Consider the following 24,203-nt stretch of genomic DNA (forward strand, 5'->3'; position numbering starts at 1 on the left):
GGTGAAAACAAACCCTACATCTCTTGAAGCATGCCAGCAATAGGTATGGACTTTGCAAATAGGGTTTGTCCCGCGGGCTCTAAAACTTCAGGAGGGGCTTCTCATTCTATCCCATACATTCAAGTATTCCTAGACCTTCAGTAAAACTTGGTTAAATTTTGGAACTTAATTTTGGTTGTACTATGGGGAATAAGGAGCATTGCTTCTTCCACAAGGTTAGAATGGGAATATCTGCAGAGGTACCATCAGATTTTGGGTGTTCCTGAGGAAAAATAATAATAGATTTGTACATGTTCCTTTCATTTGCATATTTCATGACAATAATTTATTTAGGTTTCTTTCATTTGCTTATTTCATGACAATTATTTATTTAAGTTTGTTTTGAAATGTTTATTATGTTTTTCCCCTAAGCAGACTGCAAACTCCTTGAAGGAAATAACCATGTATCTGGTTTACTGTTGAACACCGATGGCCTAGCACAGTGATGAGTACAAAAGAAATGCTCAAAAAAACTATTCCTTAAATAAGACAGAGTTATTGAGAGCAAAGGCAGCCGTAAGATGACAAGACAAGAAATCACTGGAAGGAAGAGAAGAAACTAAAAATGAAGTTTGCTTAATTTTGGAATTGAGATGGGTAAATGTGCATAGGGATTTTGATTACCAAAAACAACCAGAAAAATCAAGTCATAGTTCAGTGTAAGTGTGCAGATATCTATGAGTAAGGGATGAGTAAGGGATGACATATTGCCACTCAATAAATTTAAAGGGCTGGTGGGAATCCCAAAAATAAGATGCCTTTATGAATTCATTGCCTGAAATGGGTCACGTCACTGTGTTTGTGGTAAATATGCATATGCATGAGCCTAATAAATTTCTTAGTCCTCATATTATATACTTATCCTTAAGGCAAGGGCCATGTTAATAATCATAATTAGTAGACAGCATAAACTAGCTGGTTTAAGATAATGTGTTTTTTTTTCTTTAAGGAAGGAACTTAAGAGAGTTTCCACTACCTGTGTGAAATAATTACTAAAATTCATTATTCTATTGATCTAAAGAGTGGGATTATGACATTTTACAACCCAGTACAAAACCCTTTTAATATTTTCATCAATAATAGAGTCAGTCATCAAAAACTTATCATCTGCGACTAGGCGCCGTGACTCATGTCTATAATCCCAGCACTTTGGGAGGCCAAGGCAGGCAGATCACCTGAGGTCAGGAGTTCAAGACTAGCCTGGCTAACATGGCAAAACCACGTCTCTAATTTAAAAATCTAAAAATTAGCCAGACGTGGTGGCACACGCCTGTAGTCCCAGCTACTCAGGAGACTGAGGTAGGAGGATCGCTTGAAACCAGGAGGTGGAGGCTACAGTGAGCCGAGATCGCACCACTGCACCCCAGCCAGGGCAACAGAGTGAGACTCATCTCAAAAACAAAAAATGATTTATCATCTGAGGTCAATGCAAGGGTACTTTACATGCTAGCAAGTCATTCCCTATTCTAAAACTATAATGACAAATTATAATGTGATTGTTTGGCCATCAAAGTTCCTGATTTACAAAGTATTAATCTAGAGTAATGGTTTTTGCTTTGTTTCTTATATTTCTTCCGAAATCTAGACTCTCATTATTTACAATATGGATTTAGCTGTCAGTATCTGAGCAGCAGCAGAGAGCAACTGATTTTAAAATTACAAAAACATGAATAAAAAGATTAGATCTCATCTGTCCAATCTCTAAGCAGTTTTACAGAGAATGATAACTGTAAAGGAATTAACATCAAGGGCATTTGTTCCCTGAGTCTTTAATTCATCTTCGTTGTTGGAGGCTGCCTTGTAAACTAAATTGAATGCATAGGTGTCTGCTTCTTCAAATTCGGACGAGTCAGAGCTCTTCTGCAAATGGCATCTTTATTGTCTTCATTTTAGCTGTTTCCTCTTTCTTTTTTTTCTTTTTGTCACATATATTTGTTATCTCTCCAGTAATCAATTGTGCCTTCCATGCTCTATAAGCTAAATCAAGAAATATGATTTGGTAGATTACACAAATGGATTGCTTTGTGCAAGGTAGAAAGCAGGAATTTGCTACCTCCCTTAATCGATTTTTCAGAAAACTTATCCACAGAAGAACATTTATTTTCCGTGGCTTAATCTTCTTAAGGGTATCATCAACATTCTCAGTAATTACCATACTTTAGTTCACTTGTTGATTGTCTTTTGTACTTTTTAAGGAAGAACAATACAGCCTGTTTTCTATTGTGTTTTCCTAGAGCAATTCTGTATCTTTAGACTAGGCTCCCAAATATCTTCTTGAATACAAAGGACTCTATTCTTCCATTCAATGTGAAAAATTTGTACAAATAACTACCCATACACATCACTGGATTGTGAGGAATAAATAGCTCCCTTAAAAATATCAAACACACAATTTAAACTTACTCGCATCAATCATTTTAGATCTGTTGTCACACTTCAAACATTTGAATTGGAAAATTCAAGCAATAATATTATAAAATATTAAAGTCCACAAATTTCCAGAAGACGACATATTTTTCTAAAAGTTTTAATTATGACAGAATTTATACCTTTTTAATTGGACTTGAAAATGACTCAACAGGCACCTTATCCCATTTGTGGATTTGTAATCCTGCAGCAAGAGAAAATTGAATTGTGCCCCAAAGAGATATCTGGTCAGACACAATTGTATACATTTTTAACATGTTGACAATATTATTCTAAATTATCATGCATTTATCTATATTCCACATGCTTTTATATTAGTTGATATGTAATTCAGTACTTATATTTCAAGGATACTAAATTTGATCATATTTTTCTATATAATTGTTTAAATAAGTCTGATTAGGTCTGTATTTCTATTAGAAAGCATATGTTTGAATAATAAAGCAAATATTAGAGTAAATATTATGTTTAATTTTTAATTGTAGGAAGTCATTTATAGCCACTAAAGGTTGTTGCAATTTGTCTAAATAGCTATATTACTCTTGGCTGTTTTAACTTTCATTTTAAATCAATTGTAACATCTGCTTGGTTTCCCAATACCATGAGTAAAATAAACACTTTATTTAACATATTGTTCATGATTACATCTGCATGAGAGTCATAATTTTACCTTTTATCTGAAAATTATTTTTAACAGAATTTGCCAAACCAAGATCATTGTCATAAATTAGATTACCCAGAAGCAGATGCTGAGGAGGAGGCTGGAGTATAAGATGTTGCTTAGAGAGTAATAACTGTGAAAGGGAAAGAGAGGAAGCAGAACTGGACTGCAGAACGAGTGGAATTGCCAAGCAGTTCTAACATTGCCTTTGCCAGGCCAGTGGTAGCCCATCGAAGAGTCCCATGCTGGCCGTCTACCTCTCCTGCCTTAGTCACACGATGCAGGCTTCCCAGAGAAGGCTGTGACCTCAGCCAAGGAAGCTCCCTACCCCTAAGACAAATCCTGCATCCTCCTTCTTTCTCTTTCACACGTATAAATTTGCGTAAAGGATACCTGCAAACCATCACATAACCTTTGACTTGCACTTTTTGGGTGTTTCAAAAAGCTGAGTGAACCAGCACAGGAGTTAGCAGGAGTCCTCTTGGAAACTATTTCTACATGAACTGCTAGGCCAGCAGTAATACAACTGCACTTGGAAATGACTTAAAGCACATAAACACAACCTCCTAATTCCATGCTCAGTGTATCGCCTTAGATCCCAGAAATCCTTGTAGCCTCCCCCAGACCACAAGCACTAGGGAGTGTTAAATAGGAGAAGCAATGTGACTTATCCAATGGCAGTTTTTAAAAAAATCTTACATTTCCTAAAGTCACAAAAGCATATACCCATATGAACACATGGCAAGGGCTCCGAAGGAGCTTACCCTGAAACTGAAGCATCATTTTCTTCATAGCAAATCTAAGTATCTGTGTGAGTTCAGTGTCATAGGGGAGTACAGAAGATAGAGTGACTAATACCAGGAAAACTTTACCAAGGAGATGATATTTGCTCTTGCTAGGAAAAGAGAAGGCAGCAGGTAGAGAGAAAATACTGGACTTAGAAATCAACAGGAAATACGTATAATGAGTGTAGCTTTAAAGACCTGATTTGGATAAACATTCTAAATTTGAATGCTTATCTCAATCTCTAGATGTTTTCTGAAAACCAACTACATTTAGAAAATAGGAATGTAAATATTCTGAGAATAGCTTCTTTCATTAGATTATTTCCTCTGTGAACTTTTGCCTGAAGAACAAACTTGCCTTGCTTCCCAGTAGGTATAAAACAAGAATCTGGGCTAGGCTTCTCTTAAAGGAGACATAACAAGCTATCAATAATATTCCATATGTAATATTGATCAAGTAAAACAGTGTATCGCTTTAATTCCTCTCCCAGACTCTCTTTACTTCCCATTCTCCCTTTTATTTCCCCTTCATTTCTAATGCACCCAATTAAATAAAAATTCCAATTTTCCTCCCTTCCCACCCTTTCCTAATATGGCCTCTGGAAAATCTCCTTCAGTAAAGAAAATCCTATATGTCCTTTATATCTTCCTGCCATAGCTTTGCCTTAATTGAGATCTGCTTCTTTTTCCTATTGAGAAAGATTTTTTTTTTTAGCTCTTAAATTTAGGGCAACTGTACAGTTTATCATACTAACTGGAAAATTTCAAAGAGTGAAAAGCGTGGTGGTGGGGGTTCTGTTTATCATAAGGCTGGGATCATAGGCATAAACCTGAACTGCCTGGGATAAACCAAGATGTCTGTTACTCTACCTTAACCACAAACATCATGGAATTAGAGTTCGGTCAGAAAAAAAAGAAGTAAAGTTTCTTAAATCTCCATTGTCACTTCCAAAATATTTTTTCACTATTATTTGACAGTTCATCATCCAGATAACTGTATTGCCAGCCTAGAATAGGGGTCAGCAAGCTGCAGCCTGCAGGCCATGCCTGTTTTTATAAATAAATTTTTATCAGAATACAGCCACAGTCTTCATTTACATATTGTCCGACTGCTTTAAGCTACGGTGGCAGAGTTGAGTGATTGCAGCAGAGCAGAATGGCTCCATAAAGCCTAAAAGATTTACTCTACAGTCCTGTAAAGAAAAGTTTGCTGATCCCTGGAATACACTGTAAGTGGGGGTCTGAGCATGTATATGTCTATTGATCTTACTCATCATGTATATCAAAACAACACATCAAGCACAGAGTAGATGCTCAGTATTTGTTTTATAAATAAATCAAATGTAAAATAAAGCTACAATAACTAATATGCACGAACAGACTGGTCTATTGAACAGACAATGCAAAGTCTCCCTGATAGTTACCAGTATTTAGTATAGGTATTTAGTATTTAGTAAATTTTCTACAAAAGAAAAAAATGGCTTACAAAGTAAATAAACTTGAAAAAAATTAAACTGTTAGGAAAAATTATATATTTACATTAGCTATTTTGTGTGCAGAAAAAAATAGTTTTCTAGTTACATTGGAAACATCTGCCACCACGCTGATGCTCTCCTCTTTGAACTGCAGAAGTAACTCTGCGCCTCTGCTCTGGCTTGAGCTCCTCCCTGTTCCAGACACTCAGGCTCTCACTCCACTCATTTTGTCTTCTTTCTCCAGGATTTTCCGTCTCTACCCCGCCTAACTCTTACTCAAGAGGCAATGGTTACATACAAGGGCTCTTGAGTCAGACTTCCCGAGTCTGATCCTGGCTCTAACTCTAGCTAGTTAATCTTGGGCAAGTTTTTAACCTCTCTGTGCTTTACTAGGCTTGTCTTAAATATAAGGAGAGTTATCTCATGGATGCCTCAAAAATTGTTTTGTGAGAAGGAAATACTTCACATAAAGTGCAAGAACACTAACACATAATTAGCACTTGATTTTTTAAAAATAACCATAAAAATAAAATTGTATTTAAGGTTAACCTATCTTTAAAAATCCAAATGATGTATGACTCTATATTCCTCTTTATATGCCCTTCCCTTCTCAGACAAGTTCTTTGAAAGAGTAGTCCTAATAAATTCCAATGCTCCTTTTTACCTCCATCCTTCCAACAAACTGCTTTTCTCTCAAGGATCCCTGATGATCTAATTTCCGACATCAAGGAAAATGTTTCAATGCACATTTTTAAATAAACCGCTGTGTTTTCCTGTTAAGTACTAGATCCTTTTGAAATTCTCTTCTCTCTTTTGATGGTGTACTGAACTATCTGATTAGTCTTGGTCTCCTCTGTGAGCCCTTTTGCCTCTGTTAAAAGATGGTTAATCTCCAAAGTTCTATGTAAGTCCTCCTCTCTTATAATTCTATTCCCTCTCCCTGGGAGGTTAGATGAATGCCTCTGACTCTGTATCTACATCAGAGGATATATCTTTCGATCTCTGGAGTGGCATGTGCAAATGCTTCGGTACGTATCTAATTGCTTACATCACAGAGGATATATCTTTTGATCTCTGGAGTGGCATGTACAAATGCTTCTGTACATGTCTAATTGCTTACATCACAGGTCTTTCACAACCATCATATCCAAAACTGCACACATCATCTTTTACCTCCACCCAATATTGCATACTTTTGTTAATGATCCCACTAGCTACCTAACTGGTCAAGCCAGAAATCCTGTAGTCCTATTGCTCCTTTAGTTCTATTGAAGGAATTTGATCTAGAATGAGAAAACTGTGTATTTTGAAGCCAAAACAATCTGGCTTAAATACAGCCCTTGGACTACTTAACTGGTATTCTTTGGCATGTAAAAAACATTATTTGATCTTCAAGTTCCTCTTCTATAAAAATGGGGCAGCAGCTGGGTGCAGTGGCTCATGCCTGCAATCCCAGCACTTTGGGAGGCTGAGGTGGGTAGATCATCTGAGGTCAGCAGTTCAAAACCTGCCTGACCAGCATGGTGAAACCCCATCTCTACTAAAAATAGAAAATTAGCCGGGCGTGGTGATACATGCCTGTAATCCCAGCTATGCAGGAGGCTGAGTCAGGAGAATCTCTTGAACTCAGGAGGCAGAGGTTGCAGTGAGCTGAGATTGTGCCATTGTACCTCCAGTCTGGGCAACAAGAGTGAAACTCCATCTCAAAAAACAAAAAAAAAACAGTGGGGCAGCAATACTAAATTCACAGATTTGTGGGGGGGAGATTGAATGGTAATCTGCCACCACACGAATGCTCCTCTCCCTCAATTACAGAAGTAATTGCACCTCTGCTCTAACTTGGGCCCCTCCCTGTGCCAAATATTCAGGCTCTCACTTTATCCATTTTGTCTATATAATATATAAAAGCACTTAACATGAAATCCATAGTAGATTTTCAAAAAATACTAATTTGCCCTACCTGTCTTCATTGACCACACATCCAATTCATCACTTTCTCCATCTTCTTTCTACATGGTTTTCAACCCCATTTTTTCTTTTCCATTCCTATTGCCCCTACCTTAGAGCCGCCTTTCATTGTTGCTTGGTTGAATCAGCAACACCTTCAACTAGTCTCCCAACTTCCAGTGTAAACATCCCCCAAATCATCCTTTACCTTTAGAATGGCTTTTGAAAATTTTGAAATCCTACTTGTATCTCCTTTCTTTCTTTCCCTCTGTACCAAAATTCCTTGAATGTGTTGTGTCTGTGCCCACTTTCCCTACTCCCATATGCTCTTAAATCTTCTAATCAATTTTTCACAAAATACGCTTCTATTAAATTCACCATCATACTTTACACTGCACTATCCAGCCTGTATTCTTAGTCCATTTTATTTTCACTGACCTGTCAACATTATTGAACCCATTAACTGACTTTCTCCCCCTTGAAATATTATTTTTTTGTCTTGACATTTAAAATATAACATTCTCTGGGTTTTTCTCTCTCTCCGGACACTTTCTCAGTCTACTTGATGTTTTATCTTCATTACCTGATCTCTAAATATGGAAACCTTCTAGGACTTTGTCCTTCAAGATATTCTCCCCATGTCAATATTCAGTCTTTATGGGATTTCATCTAATCTCATAGTATAATATAATATCCCATCTATATGCTAAGGGTCCCTGCATTAATACATTCATGCTGATCCACTCTCCAAAATTCAGACTCATATAAACAACTGCCTTATTTATATCTCTACTTGGATGCCCAATACCAATAGTCACCTCAAGTTTAAGTATCCAAAGCTGAACTACTAATAACTCTCCACCGCCATCACCAACACAAAACTGTTGTCCACAGTCTTCCTATCTCAATAAATGGCAACTCTAGGAAGGTGCATTAGCAGAAAGTGGAGGTTACAATGTAGTTGTAGTTAAAAATTAACCTGTGTTAACTAATTATAACCCTAGTTAAAACCAGTGACCTGCCAGGTGTGGTGGCTCACACCTGTAATCCCAGCACTTTGGGAGGCCAAGGTGGGAGAATCACCTGAGCCCAGGAGTTTGAGACCAGCCTGGGCAACATGGCAAAATCCTGTCGTTTCATTATTAAAAATTTTTTACATCTATGGATTAGATTAGTAGTATTTAATTTTCCTTATTAGCTTGATCCCTGTCTTAATTTTGGTTCTTTAGGTGGAGGGAAGCCTATATATTAATATGCTAATTAATTGAAAGTATAATCTTAGGGCACTAAAAGTGAGAGATAAAGAAAGTGAGGCAAAGAAGATTGAAAAAAAAAATGCAAGGGGATATATTATCTATCACTATCTGACAGGCCTTAAAATGACATGTCTGGAAAACTTGCGTAATGAAACAGTCCATTGGCAGGAAAAATAGGAAATTTATCTGCTGTCTCTTTTGTGTCTCTTACCAACTATTGGTCAGAATTTGCCCTGGCCTGCACCTCTTTGTTGTGTCCTGGTCCCTATGGCAGCCTCTGGTGACGTGAGATCCCAAATTCTGCAGTGGTAGCTGTTGTGGGGACAGTAATAGAGGGTCTGAAAGCTAGGCAAGTCCAGGAAGCTCTGAGGAGACACGTGGATGGTGTTTGACAAACCCCCATATAACCCCATCAGCAGATTTAATAGTTAATGCCTCCTAAACACCAATGGAATTTATTTCTCCTCTCAGCAAGAACTCACATCTATGTTTCAATACTTTCAAGTAATTTTTTAATTAGAAGAAGAAAACAGTAATTTAGAAGTACTGTCTGGCCAGGTTCAGTGACTCACACCCATAACCCCAGCAGTCTGGGAGGCCCAGGCAGGACGCTTGAGGCCAGGAGTTCGAGATCAATCTGGACGACATAGGGAGACCACATCTCTACAAAAAATTGTTTAAAAATTATCTGGGCCTGGAGGTGCACATCTGTAGCCCCAGTACTCTAGAGTACACTGTGTACTCCAGATAAGATGGAAGGGTTACTTGAGCCCAGGTGGTCAAGACTGCGGTGAGCCATGATAACCTCACTACACTGCAGTGCAGGTGACAGACTGAGACCCTATCTCAAAAAAAAAAAAGAAAAGAAAATCAATACTATCTGATAGCTTTTATTTTTAAAATGAATATCAACTTATATGTTGCTTACAATTGTGGAATAGCTTGAAAATACATAGGCATTTGGGACTATCAGTTCATTGTTTATGAATATTCACAGTTTCTCACTCATTTCCTAAATTATTTCTCAAATTAGAAATAACCTGATATTACATTTTATTCTAACCTTACTTTTCAATCTCTTTGATGTTTAGAATGTTGATGACTAAGGCAAATTTCATGACTTTTTAATATCTAATCATAAAACAATATTTTTCCTCATAAAGTTTCAGTTCGAACTCCTGCAGCAAGGATTTTTTACCATTTCCGTTTTTATTATTTTTGGACCCAGCTGACTAGAATAATATTTGTATGTGAATTAGCTGTGAGGTCTACACAGATTTACAAATAAAATAACCGTTGTTAGAAAACTTGGCCAGGCGCAGTGACTCACGCCTCTAACCCCAGCACTTTGGGAGGCCGAGACTGGCAGATCACGAGGTCAGCAGATGGAAACCATCCTGGCTAACACAGTGAAACCCCGTCTCTACTAAAAATACAAAAAAAATTAGCTGGGCGTGGTGGCGGGCGCCTGTATAGTCCCAGCTACACGGGAGGCTGAGGCAAGAGAATGGCGTGAACCCGGGGGGCGGAGCTTGCAGTGAGCCGAGATCGCGCCACTGCACTCCAGCCTGGGCAACAGAGCGAGACCGCGTCTCAAAAAAAAAAAGAAAAAAAAAAAAAAGAAAACTGATTTTGGCACTAAATTTTATGGCAAGCTACTACTGAATGGTAATGTTACTTGTTTTAAAGCTACCTCAATAATAAATGAGTCTACCTAAGATATTTAAAACCCTAACTTTGGACACAATCTGGTATTAACTAAATGAGTAATTCTAAATTCTGGAGTAGATGATCAATATTAAAAAGTGTGCAGTTTATTTTACATACAAATAATTGAGCTCTTTTAGGAAAAGTACAAAAATAAATATTAATATCTATTTAAATTATACAGACAGGAAAAATTTTGATATATTTTTTAAGTGATTGTAATACTATTAGTTCAATAAATATCATCCATTAGGCCCAAAGGTTTGAAATAGTGCTTATAATATGAAGAACTTTCTTTAGAAAATTCTCAATTTTCACCTCCATCAGTCATTTAATGTAAATTTTATTTTCGTATAATATATTATGTACAATATACATATACAAATAAGTTATATAACTCAATAAATTTGTATAAAGTATAACCAGCCTTCATATCAAGAAAGACAATATTACAGAACTCCTCCTTGTTTTACACAGCAAATGTGGAACTAGGTATGAATATAAATTTGTTTAAATTAATAATTGCCATTCAATAGCCTTCTGAGTTTATTTCCGTCAGATTTATTTAAAATAATTTTTAGAGTACAGTAATAATGAGAGCTGAATTTCACATATAATGTTCATGAGGGAACGAAATGTTCTCAAACAAATTTTGAAAGCAGTCTTACAGTGTCTTGTATTGGCTAGATCGTGCAGATAAATCTCTATAAGGATATCACTTTGATAGGAAAATGTATTCAATTATTACTAATAACTTCTTCATATATGAAAGACAATATTTTATTTGCTTTTCCTAAACCAAACTGGTGCATGCCATACTTGGTCATAGTAAATAAAAGAAAAGATAATATCAACATCTTTCTTCTTGTAAGCAGAATTCAGGAAGTTCTCAACATGAATACATTGTGGTCAGGTTTATAGACAGGTTTATTAGGCTGTGGGTTTAAAGAATATTCATATACTAATAATACCAAGTGGTGATAAGCAGTGCTAAAATAGCTTACACTATTCAGTTCTATTATAGAAACAAAAAAGGCAAATTTTATTACTTCCAAAAGTGAATCTCTTTTTTATGAAATGGAGTTTTGCTCTTTTTGCCCAGGCTGGAGTGCAATGGCATGATCTCAGCTCACTGCAACCTCCACCTCCCGAGTTCAAGAGATTCTCCTACCTTAGCCTCCCAAGTAGCTGGGAGCTGCCACCAGGCCTGGCTAATTTTTTGTATTTTTAGTAGAGATGAGGTTTCACCATGTTGTCAGCTGGTCTCCAACTCCAGACCTCAGGTGATCCACCTGCCTCAGCCTAAAAAAGGTGCTGAGATTACAGGCGTGAGCCACCTTACCCAGCCAAGTGAATCTCTTTTTATAGACTGTTGTTTTAAGGTAGTCTCTTGTTTGATGTTTTAAAGTAATTCATCTATTTTGGTGGCAGTAACTCATTAGCCCTAACTACATACAAAGATTTCTGGTAGAATGACATCAAAATAGTAAGAATAGTGCTGTTGACATTAGGCTAAGTACACAAATAAAAAACAAAAGATAATTTTAATATGGCAAAAATTTGAATCTGTAAAGCAAGAGATCCTAGTGAATCTAACTAGCAATTGAACCAGCTGTAGCCAATTAATGCCAGATTCAAACTAAAGAGTAAAGACAAATTACAAACAGTTGGGAGAAGGATTTGTATAGACCACTAGGTGCCACTGTTTTGTGAAAAATTTATTAAATGATATAATGGGACTCTAACTTATATTCCTTTTTCAAAAAATCACATCTTGAATTGGGATGTTGCTATATGATAGTTCTAAAATTAGCAAATTTATTTGTCTCTGGGATTAAACTCACAGACAAATGAAAGTAATACAGTATTTGAAATAAGTTATAAAGCCCAAAATTTATCATTATCAATGTAAATTTTTGGCTGTTAAACTTGAGCCATTATTGATCTGGAAACAGTGATTTTGAACTGAAAGCTTAAGTGGTTTGACTATATGTAATAAGAGGGCTGTATAAGCATATTTAAACTGCGGCATATTACTTGGGCCCAAAATACTTTCTTAGAAAAAGAAACATGATGGCTTACAGAAATTTAGGAATGGCACCACCCATAAGGTAGCGTGAGAAAATTTCTTGAAAGCAGCTGTCTTTAATCCATCAACTAGCATTGATCTCAAATTAAATTTAAACGAGTCCACATCAAAACTACAAAGAAGTAACCAACCCACTGATATTAAAATACATACAGAAGACCCTTTTATTTTAAGTACGCTCATTTTAAAGGATGATTCTACTTATTTTCCAAAATGAACGTAAGCAAAATCATTTACACAATCCTTTAGTGTCAGGCAGAGATATAACATTTTTTTCAGCACTTATGGAAGTTTGGTGGAAAGTTGTAATAAATATTTATTCTTTTCTTTATTTTTCTTTTTTTTTCTTTCTTGGCCAGTAAACAGAATTTATTAGTAAGCATAAATCACATTGGCATGGCCCAAGGAGACAGTGCTGCCAAAAGACTTCATGAGTGCAGAACCTGCTACTTGTCCAAGGGGCTGTGATTGGGAACTTACTTGGCCCCACAACCATCAGGGTTGAAGTGCTTCTCAGCCACTTTGTCTTCAAATTTGTCAGTGTTAAACTTGGTGAAGCCCCACTTCTTGGAGATACGGATCTTCTGCCATCTAGGGAACTTGAACTCGGCCCTTGCCTAAGGCTTCAATTACGTGGTCCTTGTTCTGAAGCTTGGTGCGGATAAACTGATGACTTGACCAATGTGGACCCTGGCCACAGTACCCTGGGGTTTTCCAAAGGCCCCTCACATACCCGTCTGGAGTCTTTCAGCCCCAGCACAGGACTACATCTTGTTGATGTAGATGACATGGACGGGATGGAGCTGCACTCAGATGTGAAAGGATCTCTGCCACAGCTTTTCACCATGTACTTACTGGCACAAATACGGGCAGTCTCCAGGGCTTCTGAAGACAGCAGCGCATATTCATCAGACACCATGTGGCCACAGAGTGGGAACTCATCCACTTTTGCCTTCTTTCGACCCAAAGATAGAGATCTTGGCATCAGGAACACCTCGGTGGAAACGAGACTTTGGGTATGGCTGTTTCTTACAATACCAATAACAAGGAGCAGGATGGTGGCCCCTGGCAACACAGGAACTTCGCCAGTGCATGGAAGAGGAAGTGCACTCCTATACTTTTCAACTAACGCTAATATCTAAATATTTATAAAGTATTCCTTTGAATAGACTAATGGCTTTCCAAATCTAACCACCATAATTAAAGCAACTAATGTTGACTAACAAGTTATCATCATTTTATTAGACAAATGATGTCTAATAAGCTATCGTCTGATTAATTTTTTAGATACTCAAGATAATATACTGTTGTAACACAGGATATTCTATTAGTTATCTATTGCTGTATAACATCTCTCAAAATCTAGCAACATAGAAATAACAAACATTTATAATTATCTCACAATTTCTGAAAACTTGGAATCCAGAGTGGCCTAGCTGGATAATTTTGGTTCTAATTTTCTCAGAGGGTTGTGGCTAAAGTGTCAGCCAAGGCTGTAGTCATCTCAACACTCAACTGGAATCAGATCCATTTTAAGGTTCATTCACATGTTGTTTGCAAGTTTGCATTTCTCTCTGGCTATTTAGAGACTTCAATTACTCACCATGTAGGATTCTCTGTAAGATGGCTTATAATATGTTAGGTTGCTGGCCTGAGAGTGAGCGATATGAAAGAGAGAGAGTGGATACCCAAGGTAGAAGTCACAGTCTTTTATAATCTCATTTAAGTGACATACCAGCTTTTATTCATTAGAAGTTCACCACTAAGTTCCCACACTCAAAGTGATTGCAAAATAGCATAAATATCAGGAGGTGTGGATCATTGACAGTCATCTTAGAAGCTGCTTACCACACCAACACTGCAGTCAAAGATATCCTTTCAGTATCTCTTGAAGTAACTAAAGGCTTTCTAAAGCTAACATTGACTAATAAGCTTTCATCTGATTGTTAAACAACTAATTTGATATTTTTAAGTATTCAAGGCAATATTGTCATAGCACAAAGGTACTGATTTCACAGAGTCTATAAAAAGAAACAGTGAATAGATCCTTTCATTGTTTCTTTATACTACTCCGGCAGTTTCCCTAATAGAAATAACCCCCTGAATTAGGATATAATAGTTTGATTACATTATTTCCTGAAATCACTGTTCTCCTTACCATGATTGATTCTATATATTACATACAAACAATATAATCTTGACAAAGTGAGGGTCTATTCCAAACCTGTCTAAATATTTGTCTTTTATCTGAATAATATAAAAATTCCTGATGAGCCCTCTTAAAATGTGAGTGTTCAACAGTTTTCTTAGTGCAAACTAGAATGTGAAGGTGATCCGGCTGTGTTATCTGTTGTCCCATGATTAATTCCTCCCATCAGACTAGTTTGCTCCTTGGCTATGCCAAGTGTCTACCTCCTCCAGCTGTGACCTGGATTGAAGGAGATGATATTTCCAGAAAGTGCCAATTAAAACCTTTGTATTTTATTATATTAGTCTCTGGTGATTCATGTGAAATAATTTCTCAAGATTTTAATAATCTCTGACTAACCTCATAAAATTATGACTTTGGCATATAATTGATACACAATAATTCTGTAGAATGACTGAACATGCAAACCTCAAGAGCAGTTTGACCACATGTACCCTTCCCTTCCCTTTCTTTTAAAGATCCATTGGTGTCCTTTTAAAAGCATTCTCTATGCTTGTTTGTTTGATAGTTACTTTCGTTTTAGAGTCTATCTTACTGGAAGTATTGGGGTTATCCGAACAGCCCCTGCAGCACGCAAAAATGGTGGAGTTTTTGTGGCCTCCTGAGAAGGGTATGGGCTGGAAGGGATGCAGTTTGATCCTGCTGGATGTCACAGGTATTGCCTCATAGTTTAAAATATTATAGAAACTAAATTGAGCAAAAGCAAGGAGAGTCAGCACCATTCCTCTGCTCCTTGCCTCCCTTGTCTAAGCTAATTACGGCAAATGTGCACCCAAAGTTAGCAAAGTCCAGCCAGGTTCAGACCAGAGCTAGGATGGCAGAATCAGATTAATGAGGAAAAACACCAGGGATGAGACAAAATTTACAGAAACGGTGGGGGAAGCGGGAGATAAAATATAAAAGAGGAAAAATGTGAATGGGGCTGTGGTAATTATACAAGAGAAAAAAATACATAAAGAGGGAGGCCATTGCTTTAGGAGGAAGTAAGAATATTTGTTATGCCCTTTCATAGTCACTTCAAGGCCTGACGGATGTCCATGTTCCTTCCCTAGCTGTTTTGAAATTGTCTCTCCTAAGAAATAACTAGAGAGATATGGTCATGTTCACTACAGGTAAAAACTCTGAGAAACAAAATTGTTTTACTTTGACTGGATCCCAGGAAGTAAACTGACAATATCAGCTTTGAAAAAGAAAAAAAAAAAAAAAGGCACAGACAAACCTGATAAAATTATCCTTTGAAATTGAAAAGAAATCACAGTTATCAGTATCACACATATACACACAATTTATACTCCTTATTAGGCCTTTGCTAACTGTGGGAATATAAACAAGTTATGTAATCAATTTTTAAGTTTCGTTTTCTTCTACAAAGAAGGAACACCTACTTCACAAAGTTTGTTTACATGTTTTATTAAATAATTGTTTTATGCTACAGTGGAAAACTAAGCATCTTTTACAGGAGACCTTCCTGGGATACTAGATTCTAGCCCTGTTCATTGTCTTTCAGGTATTTTGCAACTCTTTTTAGTTACAGGTAGCTGACAGATAAGTAAATTCTGCACTATCTGGTAGTGATATAATTGAGTTCCTCCCCTCTGTGGAAAATTAGTTTTGTCTCCATTTGCAATTCATCTCCACGTTCCTTTATTCCATAATAATTTTTGCTATTTCGCTCTTTTTTTCTGAACTAGTTATACATCTACCTGTTAACTTCATGTCATATAAGGCAAATAAATTATTTAGCATGGGTTCATTTTTATATCTATATGAGTCATGATTTTGTGTTTTGCAGAAAATTATCTTTTAACAAATGTACGATAATACTGAGCACAGTGTATGGTATATATTAGAAATTCCAGAAAATAAATTATATTTCCGATTTTAATTTTTTAAACTTTTGTGTGCTATTATTATATTTTGAATTTTTGAAATTATATTTATTCTTCATAAAAATAATTTATGGGCATATTATAAAGATAGTGCCAAGACTTACAATGTACATAAGTAGTTCACTACAATATTCTCCATCTTGCGGGTCCTGACTCCACAAATTATGAACTATGAAATTTATAGCTTTGTATTTATAAAGAATATACTTGCACAGCTATTTTATAAGCTACCAATTTTAGATATTACCTATCGATTTCACATCATGGAAAATTAGAATTTAGCTCTTTCATAACTGTCTATTTCTCCTGCCCCCATAATTAACATAGATGTACTGTAAATTTTATTTATTTATTTGTTTTTGACAGAGACTCTCTCACCCAGGATGGAGTGCAGTGGCGCAATCTCGCCTCACTGCAGTCTCCACCTCCCTCACTGCAGTCTCCACCTCCTGGGGATCAAGTGATTTTACTGTCTCAGCCTCCCGAGAAGCTGGGATTACAGACGTGCACCACCATGCCCAGCTAATTTTTGTATTTGTGGTAGAGACGGGGTTTCACCATGTTGGCCAGGCTGGGGCTCAAACTCCTGACCTCAAGTGATCTGCCCGCCTTGGCCTCCCAAAGTGCTGGGATTACAGGTGTGAGCTACCACACCTGGCCCATAAATTTTAGTTAAACCAAGTGTTAGTGCTTTCTTACATTACATGTTATGTATGGTGCCCCAGAGGCTCTGCAAAGTAGGGATAAAGATTAAATACGTTCACACAAATAATCTTCCTTCCCTCCAAAGTACTACACTTTGACTATTCTTTCTTTCTAATGCGCTGTATTCATTGTCTATTGCTGCTGAACGAATGACTCCAAAGCTTAGTTACTTAGAACAACAATTAACTCTGTGGGTTGAGAATTCAGGGGCATATTAGTTTGGTGGTTCTCTCTTGGAATCTCTCATGAGGTGCCAGTCGAGATGCTGGCTAAGGTTTCAAGTTATCTGAAGTCTTGACAGGGGCTTGAGGATATTTTCCCAAATTGTCTCACTCATTTGGGGCACGTTGTTGGCGAGTGTTCCTTCCCACAGGAGCCTCTCCATGCGCTGCTTAAGCATGTTCACAATATGGTGCCTGGCTTCCCTCGAAGGGAGCATTCCAAGAAATAGCAAGGCAGAAACATGGTATCTCCCATGATCTAGGCTCAGAATTCATAAACCATCATTTAAAAAAACAGTTTAAAAAATATAATTCACATGTCATATAGCTGATCCATTTTAAATGTACACTTTAATGGTGTTTAGTATATTCACCTATCTGCACAACCATCACCACAGTCAATTTTAGAGCATTTTCATCACCTCAAAAAGAAACCTCATATCCTTTAGCTGTCACCACTGTAAACCCCTATCATCTAGCACCCAACCCTAAGTAAACAGTATACTATTTTCTGTCTCCATAGCTTTTCCTATTTGGGACTTTCATATAAATAGAATATGTTTTTATGTGGACTTTTGGACGAGCTTCTTTCACTTAGCACAATGTTTTCAAGGTTAATCCAAGTTGTAGCATGTGTTGTACTTCATTTATTTTTATAATTAAAAGATATTTCATTTTATAAGCATACCACATTTTATGTATCCTTTCATCCACTGACAGACATTTTGGCTACTGTGAATAATGCTGCTATAAACATTCATGTACAAGGGTGGGCATGGTGGCTTATGCCTGAAACCCCAGCACTTTGGGAGGCTGAGGCAGGAAGATTGCTTGAGCCCAGGAGTCCTAGACTAGCCCGGATAACATATTAAAAACACAACTCTACCAAAAATTAAAAGAAATCATGGGGCGTGGTGGTGTGTACCTGTAGTCCCAGCTACTCTAGAAGCTAAAGTGGGAAGACTGCTAGAGCCCACCTTTTTGAGACAGGAACTCATTCTGTCACCCAGGCTTCAGTGAGTCAAAATCGTACCACTGCACTCCAGCCTGCATGACAGAGTGAGTCCCTGCCTGAAACAAATAAAAATTTATGTATAGCTTTTTATGTAGACATGTTTTCACTTCTGTTGCATATATACCTAGAAATGGAATTACTGGTATTTCTGTTTAATTATTAGAGGAATTGCCAGACAGTTTTCTAACGTGACTGGACAATTTTACATGCCCATCAGCAATGCATGAGGGTTCCAATTCCTGTACACTCTTACCAACACTTGTTATTATCTGACTTTTGAAATGTAGTCATCCTAGTGGGTGTGAAATGGCATCTTCCTGTGGTTTTGATTTGCGTTTTTCTGATGGCTAATGCAGTTGAGCATCTTTTCATTTGCTTATTGACTGTTTGTATGTCTTCCTTGGAGAAATGTGTATTCAGGTACTTTGGCCATTTCTTAGTTGGTTTATTTGTTTTTTATTATTAAGTTGCCAGCACACTGTTTAATTACCATTGCTTTGCAGCGGGTTTCGAAATTGGAAAATGTGAATCTGCTTACTCTGCTCTTCATTTTTAAAATTATTTTGGCTACTCTGGTTTTCTTGCAATTTCATATGAAATTTAGAATAAGTTTGTCAATTTCTGCAAAACGTTTGTTGTTATTCTGTTAAGAATTGCATTGATTCTGTAGATAAGTTTGGGAAGTACTGCTATCTTAACAATACTGCTATCTTAATAAATAATTGCTATCTTAATAAATAATAATGAATAACAAACATTCATTGTCATCTTTATTATATATCCAAACAATACATAATCCAATAATCCAAGCAATAAGTAAACCTTGCAACCTATAAGTTTAGGTTTTTAAAAATTTCTTTCAACTGTATTTCATAGTTTTCAAAGTATATATTTAGTAGTTCTTTTATTTATTTCTAAGAATTTTATTTTTTTGATACTAGAATAAGTGGAACTATTTTCTTTTTTTTTTTTTTTTATTTTTTTTTTATTTTTTTATTTTTTTGAGACGGAGTCTCGCTATCACCCAGGCTGGAGTGCAGTGGCCAGATCTCAGCTCACCGCAAGCTCCACCTTCCAGGTTCACGCCATTCTCCTGCCTCAGCCTCCCGGGTAGCTGGGACTACAGGCGCCCACCACGTCGCCCGGCTAGTTTTTTGTATTTTTTAGTAGAGACAGGGTTTCACCGTGTTAGCCAGGATGGTCTCAATCTCCTGACCTCGTGATCCACCCGTCTCGGCCTCCCAAAGTGCTGGGATTACAGGCTTGAGCCACCGCGCCCGGCCTAAGTGGAACTATTTTCTCAACCTCATTTGCAGGTGGTTAATTGCTAGTATATAGAAATAAAATAGATATTTTTGTATTAATATTGTATACTACAACCTTGTTTATTATTTGCTCTCATAAACGTGTAATAGTTTTTAGTGGGTTTTTTACGATTTACTATATATATACATCACGTCATCTTCAAAAAGAACTAGTTTTACTTCTTCCTTTCCAGTGTGGATGCTTTTCTTTTTCTTGTCGACTTGCCATGGCTTGAATCTCTAGTGCAATACTGCCTAAAAGTGGTGAGAGCAGACATCCTTTCTTGTTATTTTGCATGATGTTGACTGTGGGATATTTGTAGATGCCCTTTATCAGGTTTAAAAAATTGTCTCTATCAAGAATACTTGACTGGAGCTCTCCATTCTCCTGATCCACTGTGGACAGGTTGCTCTCCAGGAAAGCCGCACAGCAGTTGTCCTGGTATTTCCTTTTATTGTCATCCTTAAAATTTTACTGACATTTTTCTAGAATTGATCATTTTTTGCTCAATATTGCCTCTGTCTTTCTTAATTTACTTCCTTATTTGTTCAGGTATATCCTCCAGTAGCTTCCCATGAATCAGTAACTGACATATATTTGTGCATTTCTAAAAATGACTTTAATTTATTCTCATCCTTGATTGATAATTTGGCTGACTATAAAATTATTCATCAAATATCATTTTCATCAACAATTTTGAAGACATGGCTCCAAGGTCTTCTATCATTCATTATAGCTTTTGAGAAGGCTAATGCAATTCTGATTTTCTGTCTCTTGTAGGTGACCTTTGTTATTTTCTCTAGAAGCTTTTTCTTCTTGATACTATTTTGAAATGTCACATTTTATGTGCTTTGTGAGATCTTCCTTTTTTTTTTATGGGCCACTTGTGCTGGACACCTTCAATTTGGAGATTTATGTCTTTCTAAAAACTATTTTATATAGTTCTTGATAGTTAACCTATTTTGTTTTTTCTTTTCTCTATATATTTTGTATAAAATAGTTGCTGAACCTCATGAATTTTTCTTCTTTCTTTTCTATGTTTACTATTTTCACATTTTTGTGTGTCTACATCTGTGTGTGTGTGTGTAAACTTTTGGTCCTTGGTTTTATCTTTCAGTCCTTTTATAATGTCATTTATTTCTATCATAGTTTTATTCTCTTATTTTCCTTTCCATAGCATCCTACTCTTGTAATATCTCATTGAGAATATTAGATTATTTTCAAATGTTAAAAACTGTTTCCTGTATTGTCAGTTTCCAATGGGTATCTTTGGTTTTGTATTTGTTATGGTAACTCTTTTTTATTACTTTATGGTTTTAATATTGTTTTAGTGAGGTTTGCAGAGGAAGAAAAATAATGTGTGATCAGTCAGTTAAAAAAAATGTACTTACTGGGTTAAATAGTATCCCCATATAATAAATGTCTCCTCAGAACCCATGAATATGGCCTTATTTGGAAATTGCAGAGGTAATCAACTTAAAATGAGGTCCTACTGGAGTACAGTGAGCTCTAAATCTAATAGGACTGGTGCCTTTATAAAAAGAGGGTAGGCCAGGCACAGTGGTTCATGCCTGTAATCTCTCTGGGAGGCCAATGCAGGTAGGCCACTTGAGCCCAGGAGTTTGAGACTAGCCTGAGCAACATAGGGAGACCTTGTCTCTACTAGAAAAAAGAAAAAAATCAGCCAGGCCTGGGCATGGTGGCATGCATCTATAGTCTCAGTTACTCAGGAGGCTAAGACAGGAGGACTGCTTCAGCCCAGGAGATTGAGGCTGCAGTAAGTTGTGTTAAGCCACTGCACTCCAGAGCCTATGTGGCAGAGTAAGATGAAAAGGAAGAGGAAGAGGAAGGTGGCAAAGAGGAGGGGTATTGGAACACATAGATAGATACGCACACAGGAGAAATGGAAGGAATGTGAAGACAGACGCAGATGTTGGAGTGATATGTCTACAAGCCTAGGAACACCGAAGATTGCCGGCAATCACCAGAAGCTGGAAGAGATCAGGAAGCATCCTGCCCTAGAGCCTCAGAGGAAACATGGCCCTGCTGCCATCTTGATTTCAGGCTCCTGTCCCCAAGAACTGTGAGAACACAACTTCCTGTCGTTATAAGTTACCTGGTTTTTGTACTTTGTTAAGGCAGTCTTGGGCAACAAATGCACTCTTCCTCATTAAACTTGGATGTAGAATTTAGCAGGAACAGAAATACTAACTTGCTTTTTTAAAAAATGTCTCAGATTAGTTCCTTTTAAATCTTTCTTTTTTTTGAGAAACAGAAAACTGAGACAATTCAGAGTCTAGCACCTCTTCCCTATAATCATTACCAATGTTGTAAAAGTTTGGCCGCCTCTCCCTGTTCAGTGGTTTCTCCTGGCCTGTTCAGCTCAAGCAATACTAGCAATATTTTCCACCCAATGACATGTGAGTAGAATAAAACAGTTCTTTCTATGGCGATAATTGAAAATAAAATTATAGTTTTATATATTTAACTAATTGGAAGTATAGCTAATGACTGCTTTTCATATATAATTTTAGGATCTGGGCAGTTTGATGGTTTTTTTTTCTAAATGAGATTGGCATTCATTTTTCTTTTATGTCTAAGAATTTGTTCAGCTCTGCTACTAATTTTACTTAAATATTTTTGTTTCAAGACTAGTGAAAGAAAGAAATGTAGGAAACAAAAAAGAAAGCCAAAAAAAGAAAGTTTAAGAAGGAAATACTCAACTGTCTAGTAAATGCCACATAATCCAAGTTAAATATTACCTAGAGACTGTTTTATGTGGAGGGAGTTAATGTCATCTTCGGTGTCTTAAATACTGTGAGAGGCTAAATAGCAGCAGACTCATGATTGCATTGGAAGTGAGGAAATGTAGAGTGCTCTACTCTTTCAAGAAGTTTTGTTTCAAAAGGAAGGAAACAGGGGCAGTTATAATACTTTCAGAACAAAAGTGACTAAGAGTGCTTACACTCAGAAAAGAAAGGGTCTGAAAGAGCCAGTGGAGCTGACGAAGTTGAAAATATAGGACAAAAGGAAAGATAGAGATGAGATAAAGAGATGGAGCGATAGCAATAAAGAATTAGAGAGCTGACAGACAGAAAGGAAGAGGGGAGAGAGAGAATTGGTAGAGGGATTTTCTTGAGTAGGAGGGTGTACAAATATCCAGAGAACAACATCAGTTAGCATTAGCTTTGGACATAAGTACAGCCCCTGAGACTAGAAAGAGAAATAACTGATATGGACGCAGCTTTGTTTTCATGGAATTAAGTGAGGAGGGACAGCAAATTGAGAACTCTTGACCTTCTGTGGAATTAGAAGGCAAAATCATGTGCTGAGTGCATTTATAGAAAGCAACTAAATAAGCTAAAATCATTATTTTACCTTGAAGTCAAAGTAGAAATAAAATGACAAAATAAGCAAGTGCTTTGAGAGCTCTCTTTAAAACAACGTGGAAATAGAATCATTGAGTAACATAGAGTGTCCTAAAACATGGCTTCTTAGTACGCCATTAACAGAATTTACGGATTTCACACAGCCCATCCATCTTTTATTTTTAGTTCATTTACAAAACAATAAATGACAGGTACAGACTGTGGTTTCAGATGCTGAGAGACTGGTAGGTTCTGCTATTTTATCTCTGAAGGCTGTAAGTATCCTGTTTTGGTTGGAAAAAAAAATAGTGCTTCCTCTAAAAGACATCCATTGAGGATGTGGCTTTTTGAGGTACAATTTTGCTTTTATTTGCCTAAGTGCTTGCTCTTCAGAGTGTAAGAAAAAGCTGCATGGAAATTATATTTGACTTCATCTGGTCACACTGTCTTATTCCAGAAAAATATTAGTACAAGAAGTATGTAGCTCCTGTAGATAAAAGTTCCTGATATAAATTTCTAAATTCAGTAAAATACAGATCAGTTACTTACTGAAGTATTTTATATCAAACTGCTTATTTAGAAAAGAAAGTGCTTTCATCAGCTAAGCATACAATTTATTCAATCCTCTCAATTAAAGGAATACATTCATAATTGAACATGGCACAAATGTTTGCTAGAATACTAAGAGACACACAGAAAAAGACTCTTGTTTACAAAAAAAAAAAAATGTATAGAGACATTTGTAAAACACAAACATTCCAGGAAAAATTGGAAAAGTATTTTTATAAGTATTGCTGTTTCTATTTATCCTTGCTTTTACTATGTATATAAGTGTATTCTAGACAAAAAGAGAGAGTAATGGCACAGGTACAATTTATGTATTCAGCTTAGGCACGTAGCTACTTATAGTTGGTTCCATTTCCAAGTGAAATCATACAGTAATTGGTATGAGCCAATCCAAACTTGGATAATAACTCTCTATTTCTAGCAAGTTAATCAATCCTACCATTATGCTAAACTACTTTGTGATGCTTTTCTTCCTGACCATTGGGTTACTGTGAAAAAGTAAAGTTGCATTAAATGTGGTATCTATCTTCTTGGTTTT

The 24,203-nt window shown here is 36.6% G+C and overlaps 1 pseudogene; it reads right to left on the bottom strand.

Moving 5' to 3' along the window:
* Window positions 1-13,011: 13,011 nt before the first annotated feature.
* LOC117072672 lies at window positions 13,012-13,694 on the bottom strand (annotated as a pseudogene).
* Window positions 13,695-24,203: the final 10,509 nt, after the last annotated feature.

The sequence above is a fragment of the Trachypithecus francoisi genome, unplaced genomic scaffold, assembly GCF_009764315.1.
Source record: "Trachypithecus francoisi isolate TF-2019V2 unplaced genomic scaffold, Tfra_2.0 Lachesis_group4, whole genome shotgun sequence".
NCBI classification, from domain to species: Eukaryota; Metazoa; Chordata; class Mammalia; order Primates; family Cercopithecidae; genus Trachypithecus; species Trachypithecus francoisi.